Source organism: Haemaphysalis longicornis, unplaced genomic scaffold, assembly GCF_048455015.1.
Source record: "Haemaphysalis longicornis isolate Haplotype H1 unplaced genomic scaffold, Haemaphysalis longicornis Haplotype H1 scaffold_759, whole genome shotgun sequence".
Lineage (NCBI taxonomy): Eukaryota > Metazoa > Arthropoda > Arachnida > Ixodida > Ixodidae > Haemaphysalis > Haemaphysalis longicornis.
This window is the reverse complement of record NW_027526435.1, coordinates 49522-65842: the sequence shown is the minus strand read 5'-3', so window position 1 is coordinate 65842 and position 16321 is coordinate 49522. Positions and strand designations below refer to the sequence as shown.

The following is a 16321-nucleotide window of genomic DNA, read 5'->3' as shown; positions in this document are numbered from 1 at the left end:
GAGCATGAAATTTATGAATGAAACCTTTGAAGACCTGAAAGCTGAGAAGGTACAACTGCTTGCCACCAACAAAGATTTGACTGCACGGAACCTAGCCTTGGAGCGGAAGCTCTCCGAATTAGAGCAGTATTCACGAAAAACAATGTAGAAGTAAAAGGGGTTCCGTTCACTCAAGGCGAGGACTGCCTTGCGATCATCAAAACCATTGCATCGAAAATTGATTGCCCGCTCGCGGAAACAGACATTGACGTGGTGCACCGAGTGCCATCAACGGCAAACTCAAAAAACGTAATCGCAAGGCTTGTTTCTCGCACAAAGAAGGCTGAATTCATCACGAAGGCACAAGGCTCATCTCCAAACCAAAGATATCGGGTTCCATGACGCAGATGCCAAGCCGGTCTACATAAACGATCATCTCACCATGGAAAACAAGCAGCTCTTCTCTAAGGCCCTTGCTTTGAAAAAGGAACATAACTGGCAGTTCCTGTGGACTGCTGATTGCCTCATCAAAGCCCGCAAGACAGAGGACAGTCATGTCTTCCGAATTCGTAATGAAACAGACCTTTGCGTCTTCACTTCCTCGGCATAAGCTTTATCGGTCATTGAGCTACGTATGTCGTACATTAGCACTACTGAACTTCGAACCCTAGCATCTAATCTTCATCATTCTGTCATACATTTTAACTCCCGCAGCCTGAGAAAACATTACAATGAATTCGACGTCCTGATATCTTCCGTTACCCAGCCCTTTTCTATCATATGTATTTCCGAAACTTGGCTTGCTGACCATGACAGAAACCTGTACACCTTTCCCTCTTATTCTGCTGAGTATTGCCACCGTGCCACATCTAGCCATGGCGGGTCTGCCATTTTTGTAAAAAATGATATTTCTTACACTCATAGATCAGACTTTTCATTCAACATTCCTGATTGCAAATCTGTTTGGGTGGAAGTTGATCACTCAACCTTCGAAATTGATGGGAAAAACACAATCTTCGGTAGTATATACAGATCGCCTAGTTCCTCTGTATCCAACTTCTGTGCCGCTCTAGATGGTTTACTGCACTTGATCACCCGTGAAAACAAAAACATTGTTATACTAGGAGATATTAACATTAACCTTTTGGATTTTGAGTCGCCACAATTTTCGGAATATAGCAGTTGTTTTCAGGGCCATGGGTTTGAATCACTCATTAATTTACCTACGCGTTGTGTGGGCAACGACAATGGCTCGGCAATTGATCATGCCCTTAGCAACATTTTTTCCCCACCAGAAGCTTTCGTTGTTCTTAATACCATTACGGATCATTACCCTGTAGCTCTTCTTTTTAATCGTACAAAATGTGCCCAAAACACTCAATTCCTTAAATCCATTTTCAACCAGCAAGAATTCACTTACCTCATTAACAACGCAGATTGGTCTCCAGTTATTGGCTCCAGGGATGCTCAAGTAGCTTACAGTGAATTTTCTAATATTATATCACGGAGCTCATAGAATCTTGCACCACATGTACGTTGCAGAGGAAAAGTAACTTTTCTCCTGTGAACCCTTGGCTTACTCAAGGATTGTTAACAAGTTTAAGAAAAAAGGACAACCTATATCGCAAAACAAAAAGGCAGCCATACAACCTTCAGTTGAAAGCCCGCTACAAAAAGTATTCCAACCTTCTAACAAACTTGCTAAAAAAGGCCAAGAGAAACTTATACGAAAACAAAATTTTGCAGACTGGTAACAACAACGCTAAGCAGTGGCGTATATTAAATTCTTTCCTTAACAGCCAGTGCAAAACTGAGATCAGCGAAATACACCTTGGTTCTAGAACGTGTTCTAATCCCTCTGACATCACAAATGCTTTCAGCACTTTCTTTTCTGAAACTTCTTCCTTATCAACATCAACGCACATAGTCAATAACATTGCACGCGCTTCGCATTCTTTCTTCTTGTACCTGGCAACGCCTATCGAAGTGCGCGCAACAATCATTAATCTTAAAAATACCAGTCCCGGACACGATAAAATTCACGCAACTTGCATCAAAGAGAACGTAGATGTCATAAGTGATATCTTCACTCATGTAGTTAACCTCATTTTCAAATGTGCAGTATTTCCCCGTGAACTCAAAAAAAGCTTGATAATTCCTGTTTTCAAAAAAGGCAATAAGGCATTAATGAATACTAACTACCGCCCGATTTCAATTTTACCATTTTTCAGCAAAGTAATTGAAAAAATCGTAGAAAAGCACCTCTCATCATATCTAAATAAATTTAATTTGCTAACACCTAAGCAATTCGGTTTTAGGCCTGGTTTATCCACCAACCTTGCACTGATAGCTCTGACAGACTATATTAAACTCGAAATTGACCAGGGCAAGTTTGTGGGGGGTATTTTCATAGATTTTTCCAAAGCAGTTGACACCATTAATCATGACATCTTGGTTTTGAAACTTGGTTTTCGAAACTTGGTTTTGAAACGGACCACCGCTGCAACTATTACGAAGTTTCTTATTTAACCGTGAACAAATTATTAATATTTCTGGTACACTCTCACACACTAAAGGCGTTCCGCAAGGTTCCATTCTCGGCCCTCTTTTATTTTTATTATACATCAATGACCTTCCTACCTGTCTCAAATTGTCTAATTGCCTACTCTATGCTGATGACACCACCATCTACTCGTCACACTCATCCATTGACGTTCTTACTACAAACCTCAATATCGATATTAGTGACATTTGCTCATGGTTTCAGAGCAATGGTTTATTAATCAATCCTTCCAAAACTAAATTTGTCGTATTTTCATCTCGTTTGAAGACACTAACTTCTATTGCTCCTGTTTACATTAACTCTGATGCTATTCCACCATCTGATCAATGCTCATTTTTGGGGTTGAACTTGACAGCTCCTTAAAATTTATTAACCACATAAACTCACTAAAAAAGAAGATGGCCTTTGGGATCAGAGTATTAATTAAGGCAAGAAATTATTTCTGCCTGCTTACGCTTCTAATGCTTTACTATGCTTTTATTTACAGCCATATAAACTATTGCATTTCATCCTGGGGTTTAACTTACGACATTCATTTAAAGGAGCCATGAAGAGAAAGTACAACTTCGTCTAATTTGAAAGAACTAGGATTCAGTATCTCACTCAGCTCCATCAGAGCCACAAAAAGTGTTTTTTAACGAAAAAAAAGCAAGAAGTATTTAAAAACTTTCAAATTTTGCGCCACAGTGACGTGTTATGAGCAAGAATAACGTCATACGGGCCAGCAATAAAACATAATTTTCAGTGCGTTAACTGCACGTTAGCGTTCAAGTGATGCGGTAAAATGGAACTAGAGGCCCTATTACAGACGTGCAGTCATGTGTCGTCACGACAGGTCAGTTAGGCGGCCGTCAATCGCAGAAACAAGGTTCCGTGACGTCATAGAAAAGTTGCGGGAAATTGGCTAGGGGGTCGCGACTGCTTCACACGTTTTCTTTAATATCTCCGTTATTTGTTCGAAGATTGCGGTTATATTGGTATCATTGTTATCGGGACTAAGCAGTCTTTCTAATAAAGCCAACTTGTATTTTGTCTTCATGGCTCCTTTAATTCCTTTGAAGCGCATTCAAAACCAAGCCATTCGAATCATGAAGTTTAGCTCTTTCAACTCCCATGTCACTTCTTTATATCGACACCTAGATCTCCTCCCGTTGGATAAACTTATTTTATATAATCTTGGAATGACCGCCCATAGACTTGTTACTGATAAGAGTGTGCTTTTTATAGTCGGTAGAACTGATCTGACTAACCATAACATAACGCAATTTGCATTACAACATAATTTTCTCCGAAAAGTTAGAACAAACTATGGTAAACAAACAGTTGGATTTGCCGCCATTAAATTATGGAATAACTTGCCTATTAATGCTAAAAATCAATTAGGTCGCTCATCTTACAAACAATCAATTCTTAAATTTATCCTCGAAGACCCCACCCCCACTTTTCACTTGATTAGTTCGCACCACCTTGATCTTTTTTTTTTGCTCACTTTTTTTTTCTTTTTTAATTCCCACCATTTTTTTGCCTCTTTTGTCTTTGCACCTTTTTGTATAACTGAGACGTGTGCTTGCTTTGTGAACAAAGTTATTCTGTGTCAGTGTTATGAAACGTTGCAATAATCTTCACATAAAGTTTTTTTAAGTTCCTTCTGTTGTGATTGCTTGAACTTTATATTTTAATACTGTTCATTTACAAGAGCTCCCACCGCAGTGCCGCACTTCGGCCCCTCTTTCTGTAATATCAATCCCGATGCACTGTATCCTTGTTATTGATTACAATAAACTGAACTGAACTGAACTTGTAGCATGAAGATGGAACGGGAACAGAGTTTTGAACTGAGCAGTTCGGCACCTTACCAGTGGTCTGGTTGCGACGGCGGCTGCACGGGGTAACTTTCAAGAACGTTTGCAACCTAGTTCTAAGGGTTAGTTGCAGACCCTTGTGTGCTAACATTGTTAGCCTGTATACAGTTACTGAACGGTATCATTCCCAATAGCTTTGGAGGCCATCCAGTTCTGTAAGACATGGTGACTCCTCAATTTTTTAGCTGGAACGAACAAATAGCTGCTGGGAAGGGTGAAATCTTTGAGGCGCATTTCTGTCTTCAAAGGCTCCCTGGAAAGCTTGGCTAAGGCAATGGACTGCCTTCAAACACTTTGCTGGTACTAACACCCTTGTAGCCGATCAGAGCATCGCAGCCAAGACGTCAACATCACGCTATACTTGGAACGTGACTTGTTACATTCGGGTGCTTAGTCCACATTCCTGGAAGAAACCATTCAGCAACTTAATACTTTGGCGGCACTCTTCAGCCAGAATTTCAGCTTATTTAGGAGGACCAAGAAAGGTTTGCTAACATCCCTGGACTGGTTCCTGACAGAGCTGCCTGGAACTTAAATCTGTCCTAGATGAAATTCCCAGATTTCCTGTTCTAAAACAACTGTAGAAGGTTCTGAGCAGCAAAAATTCTGAAATTCCAAATCGAAATATATTGAGCTCTCTGAAGGTAAAGTAAGGTCCGCAAACTTCAGTAAACATTGAGCATTCTTTTACCACCTATATCTACTGTAAAGAGGCACACCTTGTTGCTGAAAGCAGACCCTGAGCTAGAAAACAATTAAATGGTTCTACTTTGTCACTTTTGACGAATAAATAACAAATTTTGATTGTCGTTTGACGAATAAATGACAAGTGACAAATAAATATTTGCAGTTTTACATATATGCTTCGAGTTGACTCAGTTCCGTAACATACAGTTCCGCGGGTAGTCTGAGGATTCTTCAAACCATAAGAATACATGCAAGAAACAAAAGCCAGATGTCTTCCAAGGAGTTTGTGGCAAGTCCAAGACTAATAAATCGAAAAACCGTACTGCTTTTTTGCTGTACAACTTCAGCTGAGCACCATTTAGCGTTCAAATTTTTCTGTGCTCTTCCCCCCCTTTCTTTTCTTTTTTTGCAGGCAGGAGACAAAGAAAACGATGGAGCGAAAAGGGTAGGAAGAGAGGCTAAGGGAAGAGTAAGGAGTACTGATAGCAGGAATGGGCGGACTACACGCAGTGCATTCAGCAGTCGCACAGGTTATCCAGCAGTAGAGTACCTCCACTGCACACGCTGCCACAAATTGTCTTGGTTCCACAGCACGTGATCAGCATCCTCCTCAGCAATGAGGGCTAGACATGGGCAGCAACCTAGATCAGCCAGTGGCGGTCCTTTAAAGGGGCCCTGCAGCACTTACCATCAACTACTCGGAATGTATTGGGGGATAAAGTTTATTGTCCCAGCAATCTCCTCCCGCAAGAATTATGAAAATCCGTTCACTATCACCGAAACTACGTACAATAAGAAATCGCGCATAATTGTTCCCTCTCAACTCGACCGTGGACAACGCAAGGAAAGCTGCGCGCTGTCTCCAGGAGAAGGAGGCGGCTCGCGGCATTCTCTTACGCGGCCTTCGATATATCACATGCCAGGGAGTTTTCTCCTTTTCTCCGCAACGTGGAGGGGTCTATTCCCGGTCTGGTGCCACAAAAAAGCAGGCATGGCTGCCTGCTCGCAAGTGCATGCTCGGGCTGGTAGGGCATTTTTGAAGCAATAAACGTTTGTTGTCGAGTGGTCTGGTTGAAAGGGAAGTAGTGAGCTCATCACTCAAACTTCAGACAGCCATGGCCTCAAAGACGTCGTTTAGGCCATGCCAGAGGTGCATAATGAGGAGAATTGAAGAGAGTGCGGTTGGTGTTTTCGCATCTTTCGCAGCGATTTGCGTGCTCACCGCTTCACGTGCACGTGTAATATCTGGCTCAGGTATTCCTGGTAGTGTAAGCTAAACGTCGCGCAGGTTTACTTGCACTACTCACAGTGTGTTGCAGGGTCCCTTTAAGTCCAGATTGCAAAAGTGTGAGGACCACTCCACTACAAATATCTGGAGAGGAATTTCCTCCTCCCGCCAAACAAATCAAGGAAGGGGGCAGTTGAATCAGCAAATTACAGGGCAGACATTTTTGAGCTAAAAAAAAATGACACGACCAGAAGGCAGTGACTTTGCAAGGATTCAGGTTAGGCGGGCGGAAAATATTGCTGGAAAAGTGATGAGGAACATTTAGGCTGTGTCCTTGCAATCACTACATAGAAATCTCGTACTGTGAGCATGAACTTGATGGCAGGCTCAAAGCATATTCCTGTTCCAGTGCTTCACTGCGCTGATTGAACTAGTGTACATGTGTGACCCTGTGTTGTAGAGCGTTTACAGTTTTGACAGCACAACGTACAACTTCGAGTTCCAAAAGCAATTGGAGCGCTGATTGAATGAGTACAGGTGACTTCCGAGATCTCAATCGGTCAGGCTTGCGGAGGTGACTGTTCCTTCTCTCAATGGACTGGCTGCTTTCACGTGCAGCACAAAGTGGGCCTGAGAAACAGTAGTCATGGGTGCATGACACCATGGAGGGTGTTTTGGTCAGGGGAGGCTTGCCGTAAAAGTCAGTATACAGCTACGACCACTCACAACGGGATGAACTTGGCTTCTTTGCTCCGACTTACAAAGTCCGTGGTAATGATGAGCTGGGAGTGTTCCTGCACTAAGGAAATAAAGGGACACCGAAGTACCGCGTCAGTGCAGATGACTTATCTATTAGTATCCTCGCCTTGTATCGCCAGGTAAGGCAGTCGCGGCTGCAGACTGGATCACCACTTGCTGAAGCAGTCTGCCCTGCGGGGTGCACAGCTATTACAAGTTCTAAAGGAGCCATGCAGACAAAATGCAAGTTTTTTTTATGATTTATTTTTTAAATAGCAGCCTAATGGCAGAAAACTGTGAAATAAATGTGCGCAACCGCAACTGTGCACACCTTTCCTACCCTCCCTGTCCAAGTTTAGCATCCAGGGAATTCAGTCACAGTATTCGTGACCCCCCACAGCACACCCGCACGATGCAACTTAGAGGTATAAAGCCCAAATTTAAGCGTCTAAAATTTTTGAAATTTATGCCCATTTATGCAAATTTTGAAATTTACTTTTTGTCTGATGTCCTAATTGTTTCAGCCTTATAAGACATCAGTGCTGAAGAGGCTTTCCTTGCCACCATCTGGCACGGCAGCCCATGCAACGGTTTGTCCTCCAAGCTCAAGGATGACGATGGTGGATTGTCAAGATAGTGTACAAGTGTTCGACCACTGTCACTTAAATGTGACCGCTGTTTTTAGGTTAGAAGTGAGAAAACATTGTTGTTTAGTCTTTGAGACTAACAAGTTTATTAACAGCACACATGATCAGAGGTTCACTGCTTTAATTAAATTTAAAAAAAATCTTTAATATGAATTGAGATTTTAACTCGCGCTTTTACTGAGCTTCACTCTACTTGTCATAAAGGGAAAAGATATGTTGAAAATGATTATGAGCATGACAAAGGTACGTAGGAAATCGGTGCAATGTAATACAGCCACCAGAGGTTCTCAGGACCTACAACACATTTGCGGCATATACACGAAAATTAATTTAAAACGGGATTTCTAAAAAAGCACGTTTGCGCCTGCGTGTCAAGCGTGTGAGAACATCGCTAGCACTGTCTACGTAGGCGTGTTCATAAAGTGTATCTCTTGTCGGTTGGTGTAAGTTGCCGAATATTTTGCCCGGGTTAATTGCAAAATTACACAGTTACTAACCCGCGCCTCCAGAACTTCGTATCCGAAATGTGAAGGGTGGTACCTCGTGCGTTTTGTTCAGACTTTCTAGACGATCCTGAGACATGTTTGTGCCGGTCAAACCATTGGACGCACCACTCCGCAGCAGCCGCTTCCGACAAGGCACAGCGGATTACGCGTGCCTGAAGTGGACGCCTCGGTGTCATTTCGCAGGCTGGCGAGCCAAGAAAAATAGAATATTTGTTCCAACGACAGGACGGACGCGGTGGGAGTCTGAACAGCTGAGCAGCTAGACCATGACGTTTCATGAGAACCAATGGGCGCTACCGAAAAGCGTGCTGTTTCGCGCGTTGATCTGATACGCCTTGCTTCATTTTATGGAAGGGTTAAGAATGTCAGAGCTTTAAGAAACTGTCATGCGTTTGTAGAAACACACCTGTTAATGCTGACCAAGCGTGCATGTCGATCTTGCGTTTGTAGATACTCATCTGTCGATGCTGACCAAGAGCGTGCATGACGATCACTCGTAGCGTAAAAACAGGGCGCCGCCATTTGCTTATGTAGCTGCCAAGCGTATAAGGGGAGGAACGGCTGGAAACGCTGATTGGTTAACAGAAATCAACGCTCAAGAAGGCGATCCGTCTCCCTAGGCGACCCAGGGCGCCTAGGGAACCAAAAAAGGTCCCCAGAAAGGTCCCTGGCCGTACGGCGGCGCCACCGCGCTGCGGCCGCGGCCGACCGGCCGAGCCTGCCGGTTCATTCATTCGGCTCCGGTGCTTGCGGCGGGCGGGTGCTCGACGTGCTGCTCGCCGGTGCCTGCCGGTGCCCACTTTTTGGCGCGAAAATTGCTTTGTCATCGCCCGTCGGAACGAAATCGTGGTTCTGCAGGAAACGCACAACAATCTCAAGGTAAGCAGTACCCTCCACCATCTGACAACGGTAAGCAGTACATATTCCCGGCAAAAGGGTTTTGCCCCCTTTCTTTTTTTTTTTTTTTTTTTTTTTTTTTTACAGCTGCAGCAGGTACACGACGTGCTGCTCGCCAGTGCCCCTTTTTTGGCGCGAAAGCCCATCGGAACGAAATTATGGTTCTGCCGGAAACGCAACAATCTCAAGGTAAGCAGTACATATTCCCGTCGAAAGGGTTTTGCTTTCATGTGTTTTGCCTTTTTTTTTTTTTTTTCAGCTGCAGCAAAACGTGCCACCCCATGGCACGCCGTGATGGTTTTCGCGCGCTGAGCCTGAGCCGCAAGGAAAAGCATTGAAGGACTCTGACGGAGGTAAAGTAAAGCCTGCGCAGCAGCGATCTGCTAAAAAATGGAAGCTGGTGGCCGTTATCTTTTGTTCTTTTCAAGGTGCAGCACGTGGCGTTCCATCGGCGGCCGCAGGGGACCGCAAGAATCCAAAAACCTAGGACGGAGGTAAAGTAAAGCCTGCGCAGCAACGATCTGCTTAAAACTGGACGTTGTGCGTGGACCTGGTGGCGGTGATCTTTTGTTCTTTTCCAGGTGTAGCACGTGGCGTTCCATCGGCGGCCTCAGGGGACCGCAAAAATCTAAAAACCAAGGTATGGCACGCTATGCTGCTGCAAACTGACCATGGCATTGTGAACGAAGTTGTTTTTTTTTTTTTTTTTTTGCGTGGAGCTGGTGGCGGTGATAATTCTTCTTTTCAAGGTATAGCACGTGGCATTCCCTGAGCAGCCCCAGCAAAGGATTGCAAAAATCCGAAAACCAAGTTAAGCCACACAGCAGCCCACGCTGCTGGAAACTCTCCTGTGTGTACACAATATTGTTTTTGTTTTATTGCTTTCCTTTCCTTTCAAGGTGCCACCTGGAGTACGGCTATCACCCCAGCAACTGGTATTACGCGCAACAAAATTCTGGAAAGCAGGCTGAAAACTGGCGATTTAGGCAAAGTGGTACTTTTGTTTGGCGTGACCACAGAAAATTCTGCCGTGTTGTCGTCCAGCGTGGCAAAATTTGGACCTGAAGAAAATTGCAACAATTTCAAGCTAGGTAGCAGGCAGCTAAAAGCCGGTGATTTACGTAAAGTGGCACCTCCTTTTGACGCGTTCACAGAACAACAATTTGCTTTGTTTTTGTCCGTCGAGTAAAAATAATTGCGTATCACGAGAATTGGCATAATAAGAGTCGGAATGAATTTTTGTGTTTGCTTGTTTGGTGTACTTGAGAACAATAAATCTGTCAAGTGCTTATCTGTGGTCTTTCCTTCGTGGTAGGATGAGCCCCACTGGGCGTTTATATGTTCCACATATAATTATGACCATCAAAAGAGGCAGTTCACTCCCGCAAGAACTTGTGAGCTGCTGCAATGCTTTTTTTTTTTTTTTCCTAATTTAATCTTATCAACAAACTAGCTATTGCGCTTCCGTTTCTATCCCATAGCCCCCGGCCAGCTCTATATGGGATAAACATGTCAAGGAAAAATAATACCAGCTGCACTTTATTCTGGCACACAAGGATGGCGGCAGGCATGCTGTTATCGTGTGAACTTCATGCTAGCATTATGGCAGAGCTATCAAATGAAACCAGATGTCCCACTGCAATAATGCAATCACTTGTTGGTGGCTTGCAACTTCACCTAGTCCCTGTGGTGTCCCGAACAGAGCACAAAAACGTAGCTGGCAAGCCCCACCCCCCCCTTTTATTTAAATTATTTTCTTGTTTAATAAGAGGTTTTCATTGAACATGTCGGACCTAAAACATCTTGGTGCACACAACCTAGCGGTACTTCAGTCGCAACACGTACCTGATCGTGCAAAGCGCATGCCACACAAGCTCATAGCATGTGGTTGTTGCATTGACGACTTAAACACAAATCCTTGGAGTTAATTTAGCCATCTGTGATGAATGCAGAATTGGCAATGTTTCATAGCACTGTTTGACATTGAATTTGCAAGCTTCATGTTATAACGAGTCTTTTTGGGAAGCTTGCCATTAAATGACCTGCCATCAGATACAAAGATGCATGACTGAGTATGCTAATAACTGCAGAGGAGCCGCTTTTCTGATGGAGGCGAAAAGCAAAAACGCCCGTGTGTACGAGATTTCGGCGCACGTTAAAGATCCCCAGGTGGTCAAAATTAATCCGGAGCCCTCCGCTACGGCGCCCCTCATCGCCTGCGTTGCGTCGGCGCGTTAAACCCTACAATCAATCAATCAACTGCAGAGGAGCATTTCTAGCCAAAATGCTTGCATCTGCCCCTATAACCTCACACCTCTTTTTTTGTTGTCATTAGTTTTTAACACTGAGTAGTAGACACCCTCCTTCATGTGTTGTGTTTTCATTCCTGCTGGCACGTTGCCAGGCACCGTGCCCCAACAAGGGCAGATTAATGTTATCTTGCACACTCCAAAAAGGCCAACCCGGCACATTTACTGGCTCCACTGTCCAAATGCGATAAGAAGTGAATGCTAAGCATCAATGGAAATTTACCCGCCGCAGTGGCTAAGGCGTTGCGCAGCTGAGCACGAGGTCATGGGTTCGATTCCCGGCCGCCGCTGCCGCTTTTCTGATGGAGGCAAAAAGCAAAAATGCCCGTGTGCACGATATTTCGGCGCACGTTCAAAATCCCCAGGTGGTCAAAATTAATCCGGAGCCCTTCACTACGGCATGCCTCATCGCCTGTGTTGCGTCGGCGCATTAAACCCTTCAATCAATCAAATCAATGGAAATTTTTTACGGTATCACAAATTGGCTTTCTTGAACATTCACGGTTGAGCACTGCCTGCTGTTGGATGGTACTTTTAACAAAGATAATGTTGATGCATACTGAAACACAATGCTCCAGTTCTGCTGTAATTATTGAACAAGTAAAAGGAGTTTTGGGTGATACAGAACGCCCAGGCTGACATATCTTGTCACTGACAGTACAGTAAGCTCTCACTAACTTGAAGTCACTTAATTGGAAGTAATGTGCGGGTTCCGGCAATTTTACATGCAAATCAACGGAAGAAATTGCTTGATAATTTGAAGCTGGAACCCATTATATTAGTTAATTGGAAGTTATATTGAATAGAAACATCAAGGTGACTGTCATTTCTCGATATAAAACCATTTTCAAGTGTCGAAACAGCGCCCTAATTGTTCTCTACTGATGTCGGTGCCATCACAACTAAGGTAGTGCACTGTTGATAAAGAAGCAGGCTAGTTCAGACTTGCGCCAATGTTCACATCTCTTGTGAGGCCCTCAACCTTCTTTGTTTCTCACAGCACTGTGTGAGCAGTTAGGTGAACATTTGAGGCTTTGATTTTAGCGATAAGTCTGCACTATCACGACAACCCATGACATATAAGCTCGACTTCACAACAAAAGTCAAGATTCTGAACGAAATGAAAAAGAGAACGAGTTGCGGACTAATGACAATGCTGTTCAGGTGCATTTTGTTCAATTGAATTGTGGTCCCTGTGGACTTCGTATTATTGGGAGTCAACTGTGCCTTCAAGCGTGAAAGCAGTACTGAAGCTGGGTGTTTGCTTCTAGGTGTGCTCAGATAATAAAACATACAACATATGCGTTGTAAAACACCTATATACGCTCTTTGACTAGAGCTTCTTGAGTTCAATTATCAAATCAAAACTTTATTTTATAGGAGTGAAAGTGAGGGAACAGGAATTACGAGAAGGCACATTGACTTCTAATTTTTGTTCATGTCACAAGTATGTGATGCTTTCTTCCTCAAGTTATTGAACATGCATTTTATGTGCATTTCTTTTCTTTCTGAATCTTGAACTGTGATGAGACTTTGTCCATGACTGCTGTCTACGAGAAGGGTCACGCACCCCTTACGCCATCAATGAATGGCTTTCTTGCTTGGCTCCCTTTCACCGTATAGGGATGAACAAGTACAGAAGTGAAAGGAAATCCAGTTTTGGCCACGTAGACAGGAATCTTCCCATCTGTTTTTCACATCCTTTCAAGTCAATACAGCTGATTCTGGAACTTCCCCCGTGGAATCGTTTGCCGGTTAAAAAAACAACGCCTTCTCACACAGCTATCGACAGCTGAAACAGTCGAAGAGGCTGAAATGCCTAGTCTCAATGCAGCATGCAGAACTTTAGGCTGTTTTTTTCTTTTCTCTTGTGATGCTGAAGCATTTCTGGGTATCGTACTTATCAAAAGGTTAAATTTATGCCTCTGCATCCGCATGTATCTCTTGGTACCAAATCAGAAGGGGCATCATCCCATTCTTTACATGAGTATTGCACTCCACACCGAATGATTTCTGTGCCTCATAAGAGAAGGGTCATGATCTCTCTGCTCATTCTGTTCTTCACGCTACCGATGAGCAATATCAAGAGAATTCCACTCTTCACATAAGTGAGGAACAAGACGAAGCACCATTGTCTACCACAAAAAGCAAGATCCTGCTCCTCAATTCCTTCCTTGCAAGGAGTTGGGTAAAATGCAAAGTCCATCATGAGGAGCAGTTCAACTCTTCAATGGTCAGCCTCGAATAACAAACACAAGGCAAGGAAATGAAGGGATGATATGCACCATGCAACACCGTGCACGGCTCTGTTTTTTCTCCTTTTGTCTGAGTCTTCAGGCTGACTGTCGTAGAATTCAACATGTAACAATTAACTGGCTTAGATTCTTCCTATTTGATGCTGAGAAGGGAATCCCACTCATCACACGATAAATCATTGTTAAACACCACTGTTCACCAAATGAGCGTAGCATCATGATCCTGCTCTTCAATTATGATCCCCAAGTTAATGAGTAGTAGTATACCTCACACCAACTAAAGATGTTTCTTAACTTCCTGCCTTTTTTTATCCTTTGTATATTACAATTTCTTATCTTTACTACCTAGTTCATCATACAATTGTTATGGCCCAAGACATGGTCCTTCACAAGTGGTTGCAGCTGTGGGACCGCATCACTCACAATAAAAAAAAAAAAACTCTGATTAAAGTGGAGCAAGTGTAACAGTACAATCAAGGTGCGCAAATGCTGTTTAATTGCCTATTGTGTAAGTGCTGCAACGGTGCCTTCTGTTTGAACTCAAACTGGCTGGAACTTTGTAATATCAGTGTTTGGAATTACTTCTAATGAATATGGGAAATAAAAAAATGTAAATATGCTAACCAGCTGGTAAAAAAGTTAGGCTGCTTTGTCTGAGCATGACAATTCCTAAAGCTAATTGTAAAAGTAAGGGGCCAGGTGTTATCCCCCAGCAAAATCTATCTGCTGGGACCATTTAAAACAAAACTAGTTCCAATTTGGACCCACGTCGTTCAGATGCTTGTTTGACCTGGTGCCTGGACTCCCAGACGGAGCCATTTTTAGATGAAAGGAGAGCCGGTGACTCCTAAATAGTTTGGACATCGAATGAACCGAGAACAGGGACAGTTGGTAGCATACAACAACCACCGCTCCCACCGATTTCCAGAAAGTCGGCTTCGCTTCGTGCACGAATGCATCGATCGGAAGCTATCGCTCGCTCATCGCTCGCGACGGTTATAATGTATGATTAAGGACACTGTAACTCACCAACCTAGCCTCCCCCCGTCCTCCCTCGTCTTAGAGGTGTGCAATGCAAGCTTTTTACAAATTCAAAAAGCGTCTGGACAGGATGATCGAGTTTGCTTTGTTCAGTTTAAACTTCCTTGACTCATTTTGAAGCTGATGACCTTCATTGGTCGCCGTGCATCGTAATTTCGAGATGTATAAACAGTGTACAGAATACCGCCTTCATTCCTAGCGAAGAAATAAACTATCGCCTCTGGTACTGGGGGCGCTGAGTAAACACACGTGTTTTAAGCCTAACGCAAAAAAATGAATAATAACATTTCCGTTTCTGCATACATCCCACCCCAAAGGAGCGTCAAGCGTGCTCTGCACATCGCTTTCCAAGTTTTGAGGTTCCTATGAGCTGACACGACACTTTTCATCAGCATTTCCGACTTTTCGTCAACAAGCACGGAGCGCGCACGTGTTTGCTTTGTATTTTATTCGATTGCCTCAGCAAAATAAGCCCCAGTTCTGCATAATTCTTCTATTTTTGGGGCGAAAGATGAGCCGTACTACCGACCGCTATTAAAACGTGATAAAAGGGCCAGATGGCAAAACATCAGCATTTCAAAACATACCTCAGTTACCAACGTACATGCATGGTTGCGTATATATTCCTTAAAATCATGATACGAGAGTTTGTCCCATGATGCACATCGTGGGGCTCAAGTGCACCAAATACAATTGCAGCAAAAAGAAAGCTCCAAAATCTTCTACTCAGATAAAAATAAAGTGTAAATGCTAAACGGTAAGAGCTAGCTTAGCTCTTGCATAGCCTGCATAGCTTGCATAGCCTGCATTCGGCGTTATGTTTGAACATGAGTGGATTAATTAGGAAGTTTCAACTTAAAAAGTGTGCTATATATGCTTCTCGCTAGCTATTTTATAAGCTAATTCAGTTTAAGGCACAATCTGTGTGCTTTGTGGATGTGTAATTGATTGTTACCTCATCCTGTTTATCCCACTGATGTAAGCAAAATGCGATTCTCTATACATACAAAAAACTATGCAAACAATTTATAGCAAGGAGGACTATATTATAATCCTTGTAAGATAAGTTTGATTAAAAGCACCACGATTCAATTTGCTAATTTACAGACAAGGGCAGCTATGTGCAAATGCTGCTGAGCCTCTATGGAGGGAACCACCTGGGTCTCTCACCACAGCAAATCGATCACTGTCACCTATGGATGTGAGTAAAAAAAGTGTGGAGGGGGGAGGCAAACCGAGGCACCAAACCCCCTGTGTTACCAAAAATAAGACATGTAATAACATAAATTGCTTCCCTCTTCACAGGGAACTGATTCCCTCTTCCCTCTTCACAGGTGCTCTGTGCCACGAAAGCTACCAGATTACATTTAAACAATGCTACAGTTATTGCAATATTTTGCTTTTATTTAGAGGTTTACTTATTTAGACACCATTTATTTGAGGTACGTAATACATGAATACATGTTCACGTATGATGACATGCACTATCAGGTAACGCGTATGAAAATGTGACCGCAGTCTTGGGATCAAACTAAGGGAGTTTTATGCGATGAAGCCAGGTACAGGCTATGAGGCATGCCACAGTAAAGTGCTAGAGATATCGCAGTAT

General features: G+C 43.3%; 1 long non-coding RNA gene across 4 annotated transcripts; it reads left to right on the top strand.

Annotated features, from left to right (window-relative positions):
• Positions 1-8767: 8767 nt before the first annotated feature.
• Positions 8768-10398, top strand: LOC144148081 (uncharacterized). Of its 4 annotated transcripts, XR_013317970.1 has the most exons (6): positions 8768-9089; positions 9195-9296; positions 9367-9460; positions 9536-9601; positions 9689-9747; positions 9857-10398. It is a non-coding gene; the product is annotated as an uncharacterized LOC144148081 (long non-coding RNA). The 4 variants fall into 4 exon arrangements; XR_013317968.1 differs by having other exon boundaries at positions 9536-9747; XR_013317969.1 differs by having other exon boundaries at positions 9367-9601.
• Positions 10399-16321: the final 5923 nt, after the last annotated feature.